The sequence below is a fragment of the Dryobates pubescens genome, chromosome 3 (genome assembly GCF_014839835.1).
Source record: "Dryobates pubescens isolate bDryPub1 chromosome 3, bDryPub1.pri, whole genome shotgun sequence".
Lineage (NCBI taxonomy): Eukaryota > Metazoa > Chordata > Aves > Piciformes > Picidae > Dryobates > Dryobates pubescens.
Genome location: NC_071614.1, coordinates 2,508,637 through 2,527,221, shown reverse-complemented (window position 1 = coordinate 2,527,221; position 18,585 = coordinate 2,508,637).

Here is an 18,585-nt window from a genome sequence, read left to right as displayed (position 1 = left end):
CCAAAAGCTGCTTTTTTCTCATCATGTTTTGTCTTTCTTAACCTTATACATATATTTCCTATCAAGTGTGACTGCTTTGTGAAGAGGAGGGAGGGCAGAGTGGTCTTTCTGCCTCAAAAGTCTTATCAACAGGATGCCTGAGAGCTCTCCACACAGAGGAGCAAATCTCTGGCAGAAAAGGGGACAGAGCATTTGTGGTGGGACAGTTAAACTGGAGGATTTCAGTGACCTAGGTCCTTTTTCTGACCACCCTGTGTGTCCCTGCTCAGTTCTGCAGGAAAGAGAGATCTTTCTGAAAGAGGCATCTGGAGTGGAGAAACACACAACGTGAAATAACTCATCTCTGGAGAGAAAAGAGTTTTAAACTGCTCTCCTGTCATCCATCCTCAGGGTTTTCCTGGATGTAGGCTACAGTGGCTTCTTGCTCAGCCTGCTGCTTTTAAAGCACAGGCTTGGAACTCTGTGGGTCAGGGACAAGGGCTGTGATCCTGGAGGAGAGAAGGCTCCAGGGAGACCTAATGGTGGCCTTTCAGTGTTTAAAGGGGTCCAAAAGAAAGCTGGGGACAGACTTTTCAGCAGGGCCTGTTGTGACAGGACAAGGGGTGATGGTTTGAAAGTGTAAGGTAGATTCAGAATAGATACAAGGGAAAAAAAATTAAGCTGAGGGTGGTGAGACCCTGGCCCAGGTTGCCCAGAGAGGTGGGAGATGCTCCATCCCTGGAACCATCAGAGATCAGGTTGCTTGGGGCTCTAGTTGCAAATGTGCCTGCTGACTGCAGAGAGCTTGGACTAGCTGATCTTTAAAGGTCCCTTCCAACCCAACCCATTCTATAATTCCAGCCTGTCCCCCAGCTGTGCACTTCCCTTGCCTGCTGGAGGAGGTGAACATGATGGGGGTGCAGGAATCAGCGCATCCCCTGCCCTACACAACTACTCCCTCTCTGCTGCTCCCTGGCTGTGCTGGAGCCGTGCTGGGATGGTAGGAGCTCAGCTGTAGGGAGAAGATAGGGCTTTTTGCCTTGTGTTAGCTTTACTGATGTGAAGCACCTACCCAGCCCCTGGGACATTAGCTATTATCTCTGCAGGGCTTTCTGCTGCTGGGAGTAGATGTATCTGCTCCCCTGCTGCTTGCTCCAGGCTGTGGCAAGCACCAAGGCACGGACACAGTTCTTGTAGCTCAGGTTGTTTTTTGGATCTGGTCCTTGCTGCTAAGGGACCAGCTGTAAATTTCTTCATGCACCTTGAGCTCTGCAGGTGACTCAGGAGCGTGGGACTGGCCTCTACCTCCACTCAGCATCACTCAGAGGCAGCCATTCCCTGCAGACGCCCTGGCGTGTCACCACCACACTCAATACACCCCAAGGAAATGGCTGAGCTGGAGGAGCTGAGGACAGAGCCTGCTTAACACTGGGACTCTTTGGGGCATTACTTTCCCCTTCCCTTGTATAAAATTGCTCTGTCAGCACTGAATTAATTATTTTTACACAAGACAAAAAAAAAAAGGTGTTGCTTTCCACCTCCCAGGGAAGCAGAGCCATGGCTCAGCACTGTGTGTGGAGTGGTCCTTGTTTTGTTTGTGTAGGACCCCAAACAACGGCTGTGTGCAATTTCCACCCCCTGATAATCTCTCTAATGATGGGGGGGGTGGGGGGGGGGAAGAGGCAGCCACAGACTGTCCCCCTCATTTTTTCCCTCTTTTTCCCTTCATTTTGGGGGGGGGGGGGAGGGATTTTCTCTTGTTTTGGGGTGAGAATGAAAATAATTCATGTTTCTCCTCTGTGGAATGAATTCCCCACCACAATACTGCACGTTGAGTGTCTCTGGAAAGGATGCTGCCTTGTTCGATGAACTGAATTGTGCACACAGTTGGAGGCTCTGACAGTGCCAGCATCAGTGAATGCCAGTTGCATAAAAAAGAGGCAGCATCATTCATGACACTAATGAACAGTCCTCCCTCGTCTATCAGAGAAACCTTTCCCAGGGATAACACTTCTCCCAGCGTTTTCTTAGCCATGAAGGAAGAGATTGTGTTGGGTCTTTGCTTCTGTAGGGAGCGACCAGGAGGATTCTGAGGCTGGGAACAGGAATCAATGTTTCTGTGATGCTGTATTGGCTAAATACTTAGCCCACAGAGAAAAAAAAAAAAATAAAGACAAGAAAAAGGAAAAAAAGATTTAGTTCTGCCTGCACAGTGAACTTCTTGTTTTGCTTTGCTGCTACAAGATTGTGAAAATGGTGTGAAATTTGAGGGGACATGTTTGATTCTGAGCAAGGCTGCCAGCCAGTTCTGGTCGTTTATCGCAAGCTACCTGCTTCCCCTCACCCAATCCTACAGCTTTAAGTAACTGTAACTTCATTGATTTCAGTGGAATCTCGAGAGAAAAAAGGGGGAAATTGGTGTGACACAGCAGTGATTCAGCTTTAATGTATCTCCTCATTCTTCTCCAGGTATTTATTATCCTTTAAAAGACATCCACTTTAAATCTTTCTTATGACTTGGGGGTAGAGGAGGGGAAGCCACCACCAACAAAAAAGCCTCCTAAGACATGAACAAAACCAATGCACACAGCAGAAGGGTCTCTGGGGGTCTATTGTAGCAAATGACAATTAGACAAGATCTAAACTAGGGCTTAGTGATTAAGGGCATGATTCTTTCCTTAGACTACTGAAGTAAAAGTCTAGATGCAGTTTTGTCAGGAAAGGATGGTTTGGCTTGAATAGCTTAATTAAAATGGTTGGTTAAATATGGCCTCTGCCTACTTATTTGTAAGCATATATTACATCTCCCCTAGGAAGTCTCATCAGGGCAACCTTATTGCTGTAGACTAGACCTCCATCTGCTTTTTCCCCCCTCTTTTCCTGTGTTAAACATTCCATACCTCAGTCTCTGCCTGATGGAAGATAGGATGAGAAGAAATTGTGCCAGGGGAAGTTTAAGTTGGAGAGTAGGGAAAAAATTCTTTATGTATATGGTGGTCAGGCTTTGGAACAGACTGCCCAGGAAGGTGGTGCAGTCAGCATCCCTGGAGGTGTTCAAGAAATGTGTGGCCATGGCACCCTGGGACACGGTTTAGTGGCCATGGTGGTGTTAGGTTGAAGACTGGACTCAATGATCTTAGAGAACTGCAACAGTTCTGCGATCCTGTGATTGTTGGTGGTGGGGTCTACGATTAGGTGGTGGAGTCACCACCCCTGGAGGTGTTCAAGAGGGCATTGGACGTGGCACTTGGTGCCATGGTTTAAGTAGTCATGAGGTCTTGGGTGACAGGCTGGACTTGATGATCTTTGAGGTCTTTTCCAACCTTATTGAGTCTGTGATTCTATGATCCAGCTTTCTCCACCTCCTCAAGACATGCTGGCATCTCTGACAGAGATGGATCTAAGTAAAATCAAATAAGTAAATGTAAAAGAAAAAGGGCAGAGATCTATGTCATGAGGGAACAGCTTGATCTGAGTCATTCAAAGCAGGGCGTTTCAGGACTGTGACTAATTTACAGGCTACTTCTCTTTACGTTTATGACATACTGTGTGGTAGTGCCAGGCACGAGGCTTTTGTCACTGGAGGAAATCTCTTTAAAGGACCAGAGCAAATCCCTGACGTTGGTGCAGTATCTGCAATTCCTGATCTCCCTTGCATGACTGATTCCTACAGGAGGGAAGCTTCTGTGATCCATGCATTAGCAATAACCAGCTCCAGCTCCAGTAATTAAATGCTCTAAATCTACCGTCCCCTATAGATCCACTTTGATTTCTGGCTTGCTTTCTGCTCTTGCTACTGGCCCCCAGGAATTAACACTTTGGTAGGCTTTGGAAAAGCCAACTTTCCCCAGCTCCTGCTGGAAAATGGACCCTGCTAGAAAGCAAGGCATTTAGCAAGCAGAGAGTTTGCATTAAGAGAGTAATGATATTATGTTTGCAGTCACTGCAGATTGCACAGTGCGATGCCAAGTCAAGCAGAGCTGCTGCTTGGTGCTGTTTTCTCAGCAAGTTTTGATTAGTTCATTGAGTTTAACAGAACCAGAGAAAAGTATGAAGCATCCTCTAGTGGGTAAAAGACATTGGTAGCTTAGGAGGTCGTTTCGAGTTGTGCCTTCACTCTCTCACCAGTTAAGAGCATTGGTACCCCTGGAAGAGTGTTGATTCGTGACCTGGGATGGTTCTGTTGGAGCAGGGGCTTGGATTTTGTCTGTTGTGTCAGAAGCCAGACTGAAAATCATTGTTGCCCCTCTCCAGGTCTGGCAGCTTTGCAGCTCAGCTTCATGTCCAGAGGAGAAATCAAGTGTTCAGGCTCTAATGTGTTTGTTTACAAAAGGCACCAATCTTATCTTCCACAGGAATGGAAAAAGCTTAAAACTCAATTTTTCTTTTACTCCCCCTCCCCTTCTTTGTTCCCAAGCCCTGAGCTTTTCACCTGAGAAACCCTTCTAGGTCAAAGCTCCTCCTCTGAGACCATATGACCTTTAAAGGTGGGCTTGAACCTTTTTTTTTCCTTAAATGCAGCTGCTCTGCAATACAAATGAACCTCAAAGCTTCAGCAGCCAGACAAAGAAGAGGTCTTTAACCCACACAGGCTCCGTAAGGGGGGGGGGGGTGATTTCTGCTTAAATGACCCCTAATGGGCAAGTGATGAGTCCTGCTCAGCACAACAATATTAATGGGCAGGCAGGAGCACAGAGCAAGGGGTAGGATGGATGTCTGCATGTTTCCATACCTTACAAAGCAAAAAGGGGTGGGCAAACTTACCTACCCCTTTCCCAGAGGACAGCCAATAGCAGCTGATACTTGGGAGGCAGTGTTGCTTTTGTCCATTTGTTTCAGTGACGTGAGGAAGGTTTCTAAATTCACATTCAATGAGATAAGTTTAGATTTATTTGGATGGTGGAGCCCCAGCTGATAGGAAGGTGAGGAGAAAGTAGAAAATTTACTTTATTTCCAATGGTCTGGTGTCCATTTCCATGGAAACAGAAATGGAAGCAGGAACCAAACACAAGCAGTCACAGCCCTGGTTAATTGCCCATGGCTGCTTTCTGTTTCCACTTCTATAGTGCTGAACTCTGTGTTTTCTACTGACCCTGTTACTATAAAGCAGTGCCTGTGAGAGGGGACTGCTGAGGGGAGACTGGGCAAGGGAAGGTGGAGATAGCAAAGATCTGAGCAGCAGTGAGCAGGCTCTCCAGGCTGATCAGTGGAGAAATCCTCCTTTGAGGTTTGTTTTATCCAGGCTGACCAGTGGGGGAAAAAAATTTCCTTTGAGGTTTCTTACATCCAGGCTGCCCAGTGGAGAAATCTCCTTTAAGGTTTGTTTTACTTGACTGGGAGAAAAACCAACCAACCAACCTGAGAAGTAACATCAGCAAATTGAGTTTTAATTAAGTAATTGCTATGAGCCTGGTGATGGAACAACTCATAATGAAGATGAGAGTAAATCTGGAATTGCTCCATGGAAGTCAGTGGCAGTCTAAGAGGCACTAAGAGTAAAGTATTAACAGAAAGTGGTTTCTGTGGTTGCTGGAGCGGTGACAGAAGGTTTTCTTGCCTTGGCAAGCTCTGATAGGTGTGCCATGCAATGACATCCAGAGGTAGGCCACCATATTCAATGCTGGAAGTTGGTTGTGGCAAGCAAACCACAAGCAAATCTATTCCCAAGCTGAGAAGCTGTCGCGTGTGTTCATGAGGTAGCTGAGCACCTCTGAGCTCCCAAAGCTGGCCTGAAACCAGGAGCAAAAATTAACATGAACAACAATACTCTCTGTCCTTGATGCTTCTCAAACCAGGTGCCTCAGCAGGAAGCAATGGTCCCCAGAGGTTCGGCTTCAGGGAAGCCAAAGCAGATCTTGGGTCTTTTGAGGTTAACCCTTCACTTGCAATCATAGAATGGTTTGGGTTGGAAGGGACCTCTCAAGCTCATCCAGTCCAATCTGCCTGCAGTCAGCAGGGACATCCTCTGCTCCAGCAGGCTGCTCAGAGCCTTGTCCAGCCTGACCTTGAATACCTCCAGGGATGGGGCCTCAACTACCTCCCTAGGCAATCTGTTCAGGCTGGTGTCTGTCGTGTGACAGATTTATTGCTGATCTAGGACAGCTTGTTCTAACCTAAGTAAGCTATAAACCAACAGAAAACTGCTCTGGCAGAGTTGAAGAGGATTTGTACAAAAAAAGAGAGAGGTTTTGGTGTTGTTTTATTCCCCCCCTCCCCCCCAAATGCTTTGTGGACAGAATACTGAAAATACTCCAGCATTGCCTTTTGATATGGAAAATAAGGAGAAAACAGCAGTGAGAAAGAACACCCCAAAGCTCTGTGTTATAAGGTGGATCTCCTTAAGCTATGAAACAAGGTAGGCTCAAAGCAGAGCAGCTTCTTCCTTCTGATCTCACGTCCCACCAGCCTTCAGTGACAGTCTGCAAACACTCAGTGCAGTCCTCCTGCTACTCTACCTCTCCAGGCTGCCCTTTTGAGTGACACTGCCTTCCTTTGCATGTTAAACTCGGATCCACTGACTAGCAGGAGGTGGCAATGGAGACGTCCATCAAAAATATCCCAGCAGCAAGCATCAAAAGAACAACTTCTGGAAGAAGAGACAGCAGCTACTGGAGAGAGTCCAAGAGAGGACAGAAAGATGCTGAAGGGCCCGGAGCATCTCTTATGTGAAAAGGCAGAGAGCCCTGGGGCTGTTTAGCCTGGTGAAGAGCAGCCTGAGAGGGAATCTTCTCAATGCTCAGCAAGAGGTAAAGGGTGGAAGGCAAGAGGAAAGGACCAGACTCATGTCAGTGATGCCCAGTGCCAGGACAAGGGGCAGTGGGCACAAATTAAAACTCAGGAAGTTCCATCTGAAGGCAAGGAGATACTCCTTTGGTGCTGGGTCCTTGGAGCAGGCTGCCCAGAGAGGTTGTGGAGTCTGCTTCTCTGAAGAGATTCCAAACCCAGCTGGACATGGTGATCCTGGGCAACCTGCTGTGGGTGCCCTGCTCTAGCAGGAGGATTGGACTGGGTGATCTCCAGAGGTCCCTTCCAGCCCCCACCATGCTGGCATTGGGTGAAGCACAAACCTTTACAACCCCCACTCTGTCAGGATGTGGGGCTGGACCTCACTTGTGTTTTCTTCCTCAGGTAAATCTTTCCCTCCATTTTAACAGTGCCTGGGATATCATGGAGAGGGAATGGTGTTTTCAAGCCAGGCAATTTGTTCTTAGCTTTTGGAAGAGCTTTCCTGGTAGTCCAATTTTATATTGCTTGATAGATTGAGAGAGAATTGTTTCAGGTGTGCAGAGTCAAAAGATCAGGTGTAAGTGGTGAGGGACGCCTGGCTGCAGCTGGAGTGTGGACAGACCAGATGGCTGTTGAGGAAGGAGGTGGAAACCCAGGGAATTCTAATGATGAGAAACTCTGGGATGCAGAAAAGTGAAGGTTTCTGGGAGATTTAGCAATCAGCCTGCATGCAGCTAGTGCAGGACATCCTCTCTCACACACAGCTGCATTCTGTGGCGTGGCAGAGCTGGAGGATCTGTGGCATGAGTGTGAAATTAAAGTTGGAGCAAAAATGTTGGCTTGGAATCACACTGAGTGAAAGCTGTGTGAGGAAGAGCGGGGAACACTGGTGGTGCTGCTTTCCATCATCCTTAAAATGCCCAGCTTACAATCATGTGAGCTCTGAGTTAAAATCTGCATCTACAGACAAGCAAACCCTAGAGGAAAACGCAGGTCTCTGTGAGCCAGGAAGCTCACTCTCCTTTTTCTCCCACTTTATTTACACTGCTGGCTTGGTGGTGCTTTGCCATCCTCCTGCACACGTGTGAGAGACCATGCCTGGCATAAGATCAAGCCAGGCTCAGTGTGTAAATGGCTTAGCTCTGTGTTGTCAGTTGCATGTAGCTTTCTGTAGATTTTGGTTGCCTGCCTACTGCCAGTGAGCCTGAGTAGGGTGCAGTGAAGATGAGCTCTGACAAGCTGGTGGTAGAAGTCCCATCCCTGGAGCCCTTTGAGGTCAGGTTGTTTGGGGCTCTGAGCAGCCCTAGTTGAAGATGTCACTGCTCACTGCAGGGGGTTGGGACTAGGTGACCTGTAGAGATCCCTTCCAGCCCAGATCATTCTGTGATTCTGTGACTGCATGAAGTTAGGGCAGCCACATTCCCATCTAGGCTGGGTGAGGCACGGGCTGTGCTCTGGGCAGCAGATGCCCCCTCTATCTGACACTTCATCACATACATCCAACTCCTTTCTGCCTGTGGCTTTGCTCAGCAGACAGATCCACAGACCAAAGTAAAGGCAGGAGATGTCTTCAGTGAGGTCAGACACCTGCTGCACTTCAAGTGTCAAGCACCGTGGTGGTAGCTTTGGGATTGTCTCATGCCTAGAACAGATTTGGCTTCACAGCCTGCTTAGGTCCTTCCTCCCATGCTCACTGGCCATTGTGAGTGGTGACTGCAGGTGAGAGTCAGCTCAGTCACACTGACTGCAAATTCCTTGATGTTTGACACATAGAAAAAGAAGAAACCCAAACACCAGAGCCTTCCCTGGGAAACTCTATGTAGCCTCTGGTACCTGATGTGGGAGGCCCACCAAGGGATGCAGTCTGCTGTGTATAATCTGGCTGAGCTCCTGAGAATGGGAATGACAGCAGCAAACCTAATGTGTGGAGGCTGCAAAGCCTAAACCCTGGGTTTCTTCTGAGTAGGAAGGCACAAACTAGAGGCTTGCTTGACTTTCCACATGCTCATCAAATATTGGAGTCCTGGAGCACCTTGTCTCTTAGTGGCCAAGCAGCGAAGATGTTATTGAAGCTTACGCTGTGCTACTCAGACGTTTACTGTGTGGCCATATTGAACGAGCCTGGGTTTTCATTTCTTCACAGGAGCTGCTGCTGCTTTGTTCTGTCACTATGAAAGGGCAGGAAGACTTCCAGAGCAGCAGAGCTCCCAAAACAGGAGAGTGACTTGATTTCAAAGTGAAGAGCAGGTAACTGCCAGTACCAGGAGCCTGCAGGTTAATTGGGTATCCTGACCCAGACAAAACTCCAAAGAGAGAGCAGTTCAATTCTTTCATTTGGTACATGGGAGAGGAAAAAAATAATTAAAAAAAATATAAATCTGCTGTTTGTGTTGCAGAGAGTTCAGTTTAATCAGCCCTGTGAGCTACTGGCACATTGTGAAGTGGATCACCCCTTCCCAGGAAGGAGGAGGAGGACTATAGAGGAGACCCATGAGAATTGAAAGGTGGTAACTCCAAGGGGGGAAAAAAAGAGAAAGAAAGGAAGAAAGAAAAAAAGAAAAAGTGAAGTTAGTGATCTTGAAAGGCACCAGATTAGCAGCACAGGAAATGGCCTCCTTTATTTAATCATTCCTAAGTGCTTTGAGATAGATTCTTATTCCTTTTATCTTGATGAGGAGCGCGTCTCCACGATGGGCACAGCATCTGCTGGGGCAGCTGTGCAGGAGAGATAGAGGTCAAGCCATAGGTAAAGCCAGCCAGACCTGTCAGCAGCAGGAAGAGGATAAGCACAGCCTTGTTCCTCTGCCACCATCTCCCCTATCTACACATCTCGAGGTCAGACTAGGAGGAAAAAGGCTGCAAAGGAAAAAGGTGTTCTGAGCAGTGTGCTGGAGCAGATGTGCAGCTGAAGGGCTAAAATAACCTGAGTGCTACCTAAACACTCTGAGGTGAATGCTGATGGCTTTCCTTTGGAGGAGGCATGTTCAGAGGGCTGCAAAAAACAGGTCTCTGGGATGCTAGAAACACAGCCCATGCCATCTCCATAGGCATCTTGTAGACACTCTGCTAAGACCAAGTGCCTACCTGACACCTGAATCTCAGCATCTTTTGGAGAGTGCACTCCAGCCAAGCTCAGAGGCTGGTGAAGGGTCTAGAGAACAAATCTTATGAGGAGCAGCTGGGGGAAATGGGGTGATTTAGTCTGGAGATAGTCTGGAGAAGAGGAGGCTGAGGGGAGACCTCAGGTGTAGAGAGACCTCTCTACAGCTACCTGAGAGGAGGTCGTAGTAAGGGTCTCTTCTCCCTAGCTTTAAGTGATAGAACAAGAGGAAATGGCCTGAAATTGTGCTGGGGTGGGGGTCAGACTGAATATTAGGAGAAGATATTTTACTGAAAGGGTGGTCAGGCCTTGGAGCAGGCTGCCCAGGGAGTTAGTGGCCCATCCTGGAGGTGTTAATAAACCCTGTAGACATGGAGTTTAGTGGGCATGGTGGTGCTAGTTCAGTGGTTGGATCAATGATCTCAGAAGTCTTTTCCAGCTGAAAGAATTCTATGATTCTGTGTGCCTACAGACTTGTAGTCTGAAGGTATGGTGAGGACTCAAGCTGGTACTCAAAGTGACTTGGTAGTATCACCAGCCTGCAGTCAGAGCCCTTAGCTGTGGGCTTCTGGTGGAGCTGGATGGGGCTGGCTCACTCCAGGTTATTAGAGCTTGATCCTGTATCAGATATCACTGTTAATTCACAGAGAATGCCTCAGCAGCAGTGCCAGAGTGATATCTGACCACCCTAATACCTGAATTAAGGATGAAGGCATCCAAGGTAGATAGAAAGGGAGACTTAGATGGGTGTGAGATGGCTGGGAATTACCTGCATTCTCTAGTCCCCTGGAGCTGGATTCAGGGGCAGTGCTTCTTGGCTATCCTCAAATGAAAAGGTTTTCCATTAATGGAGTGTTTGGGTTCTTTTTTTTCCACATGTGGGTGAGCACAAGAAAGGAGAGGAATAATATTGGAGGGTGGTAAGAGTCCTAGGCACACCTTCCAAAGCCAGGTATATAGGAACAGAGCTTTATGGAGAGGAAAAATGTGATGTCACTCTTTATCTTCCAGGAGTGGTTAATGGTTCTTACCTGCATGCTTTCTTCAAAGGATCTTGCTGACAGATTTGCTTTTGGCAGAAGCTGCTGTGCAGTTGGAAGTGCACTCCTGTGCTCCTTTCCCACTTTCGACCTTGCCTTGTCAGTCTCCTTGTGAACTGCCTCCAACCCTGTTCCTGGGGCAGGTCAGAGCTTGTTACCTCTCACCTCTCCTCCCCCAGGAAGCCTGAGGAGCAGCTCTAAGTGTGTGGTTGCTCTTCAGGTCTGTGTGAGAGTGGATGTCACTTAAGGTGCCTGTGCCTGAGTGTGGCTTGTTGAAAGCAGCAGCAGCAGCAGCTCTGGGCTGTCTGCTTCTCTCTGTAGTTAGTGAAGAACAAAAAAAGGATGGGTGTGCTTGTGGCTAAGGCTTGGTTTCCTCACCTTCAAAGACTATTGGTAGCATGGAAGCAGAAACTAGAGATTGTCCCATCTGCTGCTTCTACTGACCTTCTGATTTGTCAGTTCTCGACCAAGGGGCAAAAAAAAACCCCAGCCCAAACCAAAAACCCCAGCCCAGCAGAGCAGAGTGAGGGCAGATCAGATGGGATCAGCTGATCCTGTGTAAAAATCCTATGCTCTGGTTTTGTTATGAACAAAAATACCTTTATGAAATGCCCAGTGGCAGGTGTCCACCTAAGATCATATGGCATCCAGATGATCTAAACCTCCACAGCTCTGTGCACCCCATTAGTTGTTGCTGATTCTGTCTCAGCCTGTGGGGCTAATCACTGGCTTCAGATGGAGTTCTTGCTTAGTGCAGGGGGGTTTGGACTAGATGACCTCTAGAGGTCCCTTCCAACCCAGTGCATTCTATGACTCTAGCACTCCCTGATTCTTTGATTCCAGATCAGCACAATCTTAGCTCCCTGTTGGCAGATTTCCTTTATTACAAGTGCTTCCATTCCTGTGGCTATCAAAATGACTCCAGCACCCCATAATTAGATCTCAGCTCAGCCTAATATATGTGAATGTGCCTTATAGATTTAGTCTGCAGCCTCATTAGCTCTGAGCCAAGAGAGATAAGACATTGGACAGACAGGAAACTCTTGGTGCCACATCTTGTTGCAGAGCTGGCTTGGTGGCTTGAATGTGAAAATAAATGGGAAAGCTTCTCCTTGATAAGGGCCTTTAATCACAACCACAACACAAACACATTAGGAGCTAATTTTCTTTACCACCTCTGTAGGCAGAGAAACTTTGGCCCAGGAAGGATGTTATGAAATTCCACACACATTTCCTGGAGGTGAGAGATACAGAAGTGGCCCTGAACAGCAATCTGATCTCCAGCCTCAGCAGGATGACTTTTCAGAGCCATGGCAGAGGTATATTGAGAGTATCTCCACAAAGGCTTCACGCTCAGACCTGAGTGACATCCACCTGAAGAATCCAAATGGTTCTTCATCTCCAGGAGCCTGAAAACAAAAATATGCAGCAGCTCCCTGAGGAAGCAGCTCATAAGTAGTAAGTAAGGACTTGATGGATGGAGGCAACAGAGGGAAGACTCCAGAACAGATTTGCTCTCCTCCAAGAACAAAAGCTTCTGCTCCAAGGAGGCCCAGGTCCAGGACTGTTACTGGATTGTTCTTTTCCTGCTGAGCCCTGTATTATGCCTTTCCAGTAGCTCCCCTGGTTCTGAGGGTAATCTGAAAGATCAAAAAGAGACAAAGACATGATCATTCTCCAGCTCTGTACTGGCCAAGACAGTTTTGGCTGACTGACTTAGTGCAGATGGTCATCAGCCTCTGATCCAGCTCCTGGACTGCCTGGACCCGATCTCACAGCCCTGGAGCCAGAGACTCCATCCAGCCCCAGAGTCAGTGCACCTGATGACACTGCTGTTGCTTGGCTGAGCAGCACGGAGAGACACATCTGTAGGGATCCTGACACAGTGTAGGAAAACAGAGGAGGAAATATATTTGTCCAAGTGGAGAAAGTTTTCTTTATAGGCAGTCCAAAATGGACTGCTCTGACCTTGCTACCAAAGGCATTTCTCTGTATTTGAAACAAGCTGCCTTTGTTCATCTTGGTTTGAACTGATTTGCACATGCCACCTGCTCATGTAATTATTCTTGGTCTTTTCTGAGAGCTCTTGCCCAGTGGACAGAGACAAAACTTTGGCTTTGTATCCAGAACTAATGTTCCCAAGACTCCTAAAATACCTCTTGGAGTGCTTTCTGTCGCTTTCTATATCGTCTCGTTTTGAAGTCCATCTTTCCAGCAGCCATCACCTAAACCACAAGGCTGATCTCCAAGGCTCTCTTCTGAGCTTTCTCTCTAAACTGTATCATGTAAACTATTTCTGGAGCCAGGTTTGATACCAGAAGAAAAGCTCCCTGTCAAAAAAAACCCACCCCAACCCAACAGCTTCTCACCGGTGGCAGCTGACTGGTGACATTCTGTCTTCCAAAATTAACTCAGCTTTCTTTGTCTACTTCAGAAATGAATCCAAATCCAAGGTTTGGACAAAAAAAACCCCACCCCACCTACTAAATACCACTCCCAAACATAAGCTTTATGACTTCAGACCATGAATTTTGAGGAACAAGACTTCAGTTCTTTGACCAAAGCTGAGGCAATGTCTAGTTATTTTGGTGCTCTATCCAGCAGCTCAGTATCTCCTGTGTAATTGTGGTGTTTTGGTAGAGGTGGTGCACCTTTAAGAGCCTCCAGCTCTAGAGTCCTCAGCACAAGAAGGATGTGGACCTGTTGATGCAAGTCCATAGGAGGTCACAAACATAATGGAGAGGCTGGAAACCCTCTGCTGTGAGGACAGGCTGAGAAGGTTGGGGTTGTCTAGCCTGGAGAAGAGAAGACTCCAGGGAGACCCTCTGGTGGCCTTTCAGTACTTAAAGGAGTAGATCAGATAGATGGGAACAGACTTTTGAGCAGGACCTGCTGTGACAGGACAAGGGGTGCTGGTTTGAAAGTAAAAGAGGGAGATTTAGAGTACATAGAAGGAAGAAAAACAATTATACTGAGGGTGGTGAGACACTGGCCCAGGTTGCCCAGAGAAGAGGTGGTAGATGCCCCATCCCTGGAACCATTCCAGGTCAGGTTATTTGGGGGTCTGAAGAGTTGAAGATGTCCCTGCTAACTGCAGGGGGTTTGGACTGGATGGCCTTTAGAAGTCCCTTCCAACCCAAACCATTCCATGATTCTAAGGCTGTGTCTGCTCTTTGCATTTGTGTGCTAGGAACCATCTCGCCACTTTGGAGTCCCCAGCCCAGCTGTCAGCTACAGCTGCATTTTCCTGGTGCTTGTGGAGGGCCTGCAACAGCTTCTGAGAATGTTAATTTTGATTCTCAGCTATATTTGAAGAGATCTGTGCTGGAATAGCAACTCTCCTGAGCTGTCAAACACTTAGGGACTGCGAATCAGCTCAGCCTCTGCTCTTCTGCTGTTTTGTTTTCTGTGGAGCCACACCACAGGCAGAGGCAGAGGTTTTGGCCCTGGCTATGTCTTCAGAGTGACACCCAGTTCTTACCCTGGTGTTTCACAGGGAAGAACCACTTCAGCTCCTGCCCTTTGCTTTATGGTTGCAGCTTTCTTGCTCTTTAATCTGCAAAATTTGGCTTGGTGCATTGAGAATGATGTCACCAAACAGGAGCCCGAGCTCCAGCTGATCCTTTTGTACAAACAGTTTCTGCTCTGGTTTAATTTATGGCAGTGGCTGAATAGCTGCTTTGGGTTTACCAGCTCTGCTCTGTCAGCTCTTAATGAAAGTGGATTTCATGGAGGGCTTGTTTTCCTTTCTGGCACTGGGACCTGCTTTGCTCAGTATAAACAGAATCCTTTTGTTCACCAATGGGATTTCCATGGAATTATACTTTTTTTGGTGTTGAATGCTAAATATTGGAATGGGTGAAATCTGGAGATGGAGTTGGTGATTCCTTTTTGTTCATTGCAAATGAGCCATCGCTCGACCAGGGTCCTGAACGGTCAGAGCAGTCACAGGCTCACTGAATCCCAGCATGGTGGAGTTGGAAGGGACCTCTGAAGATTATCCAGGGCCACCCACAGCAGGTTGCCCAAGATCACAATGCCCAGGAGGGTTTGGAATCTCTGCAGAGAAGGAGACTCCACAACCTCTCTGGGCAGCCTGCTCCAGGGCTCCAGCAGCCTCACACCTAAGAAGTTTCTCCTCCTGTTCAGGTGGAACTTCCAGTGCTCCAGTTTGTGCCCACTGTCCCTTGTCCTACCACAGGACACCACTGAGAAGAGCCTGGCCCCTTCTTCTTGACACCCACTCCTCAGATATTTCAGATATTAATAACACCCCCTCTCAGCCTTCTCTTTCCCAGACCGAACAGTCCCAGGTCTCTCAGCCTTTCCTCATCACACTCCAGTGCCTTCATCATCCTCATAGCCCCACAGTGTTTGAGCAAAGCTGGCAGAGCCTCTCAAGGAAGGAACCAAGGAGCTGGCCTGGGTGACGGTATGGAACATTCTGACCTGTAAGCATCAGAAGAGCAAAGAGCTTGTTCCAGCCCAGAGAACTCCCCTCTGCTAGAGACTCCATTTGCACTCCAGCACCGTTCCCTTGCAGGGCCTATAAAGCAGATTGCTAACAAAAAGGTTATTCAGAAGGTTCCTTTCAATAAACCCAAAGGTAACAAGTATCCACTGAGCAGATGTCATGAGACTGAGCCCTGCTCTGGAAAACTGCCGAGATATTTAAAACTGAGGCTTTCTTATTAACCTCCAGCACAATGCTAAAAGTCTTCTAAAGGAAAACTTTCCAGATGCCACCTGCATCTGAGATGCTAATGGGATGAGTGCCAGCCAGCCTCACTGATACTGGGAATGCTCTTAAGGAGCAGCCACGACTGATTGTACTGGCACAAACAAATCAAAAACTAATTTATGTATCCCTGCAGCTGCATCTCCAGCCAAAGCAGAGGCAGGAGTCAGGACCAATTCACAGCTGACTAATGCTGCCTCCTCCTTTGCAGATTTCTGGCATTTAAGTGTAATTAAGATTTATTGTTTGCTAACTCGCAGGTCAGGACAAGCACTGCAATATGGGTAACTTTTTGTTGACTAGGAAAATGCCTGCTAGGAGGAATCAGCAAACCTTCCAGGCAGAACATGACAGAAATAAATAACAGAGTTATCCTCATCTCTTCTGGCTGTGGTGAGCCCAGCAGGGTGAGGAGAGGCTGAGTAGCGATGGAGCTGGGGAGTGGGCTATGGTGAGCCACTGCCGACGGTGGTGTGGAGGTTAGGAGGAGTTAGAGTGGATGTCAGGAAGAGGTAGATTAGATGTTAGGAAGAGTTAGATTGGATGCTAGGAAGAATTAGATTGGATATTGGGAAGAATTAGATTGGATGTTAGGAAGAGTTAGATTGGATATTGGGAAGATTTAGATTGGATATTGGGAAGAGAGATTGGATATTGGGAAGAGTTAGATTGGATGTTAGGAAGAATTAGGTTGGATATTGGGAAGAATTAGGCTGAATATTAGGAAGAATTAGCTTAGATGCTAGGAAGAGTTTGATTGGATGTTGGGAAGAATTATGTTGGATATTGGGAAGAATTAAGCTGAATATTGGGAAGAATTAGCTTAGATGTTAGGAAGAGTTAGATTGGATGTTAGGGAGAATTAGGCTGGATATTGGGAAGAGTTAGCTTAGATGTTAGGAAGAGTTAGACTGGATGTTAGGAAGAATTAGGCTGGATATTGGGAAGAGTTAGATTGGATGTTAGGAAGAGTTAGACTGGATGTTAGGAAGAGTTAGGTTGGATGTTAGGAAGAATTAGGTTGGATATTGGGAAGAATTAGCTTGGATATTGGGAAGAGTTAGATTGGATGTTGGGAAGAGTTAGATTGGATGTTAGGAAGAATTAGGTTGGATATTGGGAAGAATTAGGCTGGATATTAGGAAGAATTAGCTTAGATGCTAGGAAGAGTTTGATTGGATGTTGGGAAGAATTATGTTGGATATTGGGAAGAATTAAGCTGGATATTGGGAAGAATTAGCTTAGATGTTAGGAAGAGTTAGACTGGATGTTAGGAAGAGTTAGACTGGATGTTAGGAAGAGTTAGACTGGATGTTGGGAAGAGTTAGATTGGATGTTAGGAAGAGTTAGCTTAGATGCTAGGAAGAGTTTGATTGGATGTTGGGAAGAGTTAGATTGGATGTTAGGAAGAGTTAGCTTAGATGCTAGGAAGAGTTTGATTGGATGTTGGGAAGAGTTAGATTGGATATTAGGAAGAATTAGGTGGGATATTGGGAAGAATTTCTTTGCTGAAAGAGTGGTGAAACATTAGAACAGGCTGCCCAGGGAGGTGGTGGAGTCACCACCCTTGAAGGTGTTCAGACAAGGAGTGGATGTGGCACTTTGGGACACAGTCTAGCAGTCATGGAGGGGTTGGGTAGAAGTTGGCCTTGATGTTAGAGGTGTTTTCCAACCTTAATGACTCTGTGGGGTAGGAATGGCTGAGTGCAGCATAGGTTATGGTAGGCATAAGACCTGTTTGGTTTTGCTCCAGGACAGATTTGCTTATCATCATCAGTGCTATGCCCTTGCTTTTCTGCCTCCTGATGCCAAATAGAGAGATCTCTGCTAGCATGACCAGGTAATCACACAGAATCACCAGGTAAGTGGGGAAGGGACCCACCACAGCTTGCCATCCAACACAGGAGATAAGAAAGGGATCAGTTACTGCTACAGCTTGGCTGCAGAGGCAACAAAGTGAGTCAGAAGATGAGGAGTTAGACCACCACTGCTCTGTGGCTTGCATCATCAGCAGGTTTAGTCTGTTCAATGCCAAAATGATGCAGTAGGTGATAACTGGGCACCAAACCTGCTTGGGACCAGAATCAGCATCAGGAATGGTGAACACCTTTGGGATTTGTGTGGGACTGTGATTAGTACAGACAGCCTGAACTTGAAGCTCAGAGTCCAGCTATCTAATAGATGAAAGCAGTCCTCATTCTTAGAGCAATATTTTGTTTCTGTGTTCCTTACAGCTGAGAATTTCCAAGCACCTTTGGACATTGATAACTTCAACTTCCTGATGTACCTGAGAGTTACCTGTACATGACCATCACTGAGGCAACTCGAGGCCCAGGAGATGCTGGACTTGGTTTTTGAGTGCACCTGAAGTGTTTGTTGTTGTGTGTGGAAAGAGGAGACAGAGGTTTTCACCTTGGGTGTTCAGTCTGCCCAGCACTTGGGCTTGGGGATGTAATGAAAGAGATTTGGTGCAAAATTTGCCTCAGGATGTGATAAGGGAGATTTGGTGTAAGGCATGTCTGGGGTATCAGAGGAACAGCAGAGTAAAGCTGTGAGCAAAGCTCAGCTTTCCTTTGCTCTTGGCCTCATCACTAGGGCTAGAACTACCTCAAATCTTCTGTAGTCCTTTACAGCCCTGCCAAGGAACCTCTATCAAATCAGGGTGTCTACACCTCCATTCTCTCAATCGCTCTCATTTTCTCTTTCACTTCAAATCTCTTCATAAGCAGACTCCAACCTGCTGAGAGGGGACACAGAACAGAGATAAAGTTGTGTGGATCCACTTCTGCAACCAGAACTGCCTGTGTCACATCCTGGCACCAAAGGATAGAGCAGGAATATGTCTGAGGGTAACAGCAGCCATCCCTGGGCCACTTGCTGTGGGTGTCCTGCTTTAGCAGGTGGGTTGGACTGGATGATGCCCAGAGGTCCCTTCCAACCCACCACCATTCTCTGATTATCACTTTTGGTAACCTCAGCAACCAACCAAGGGCTGACCAATA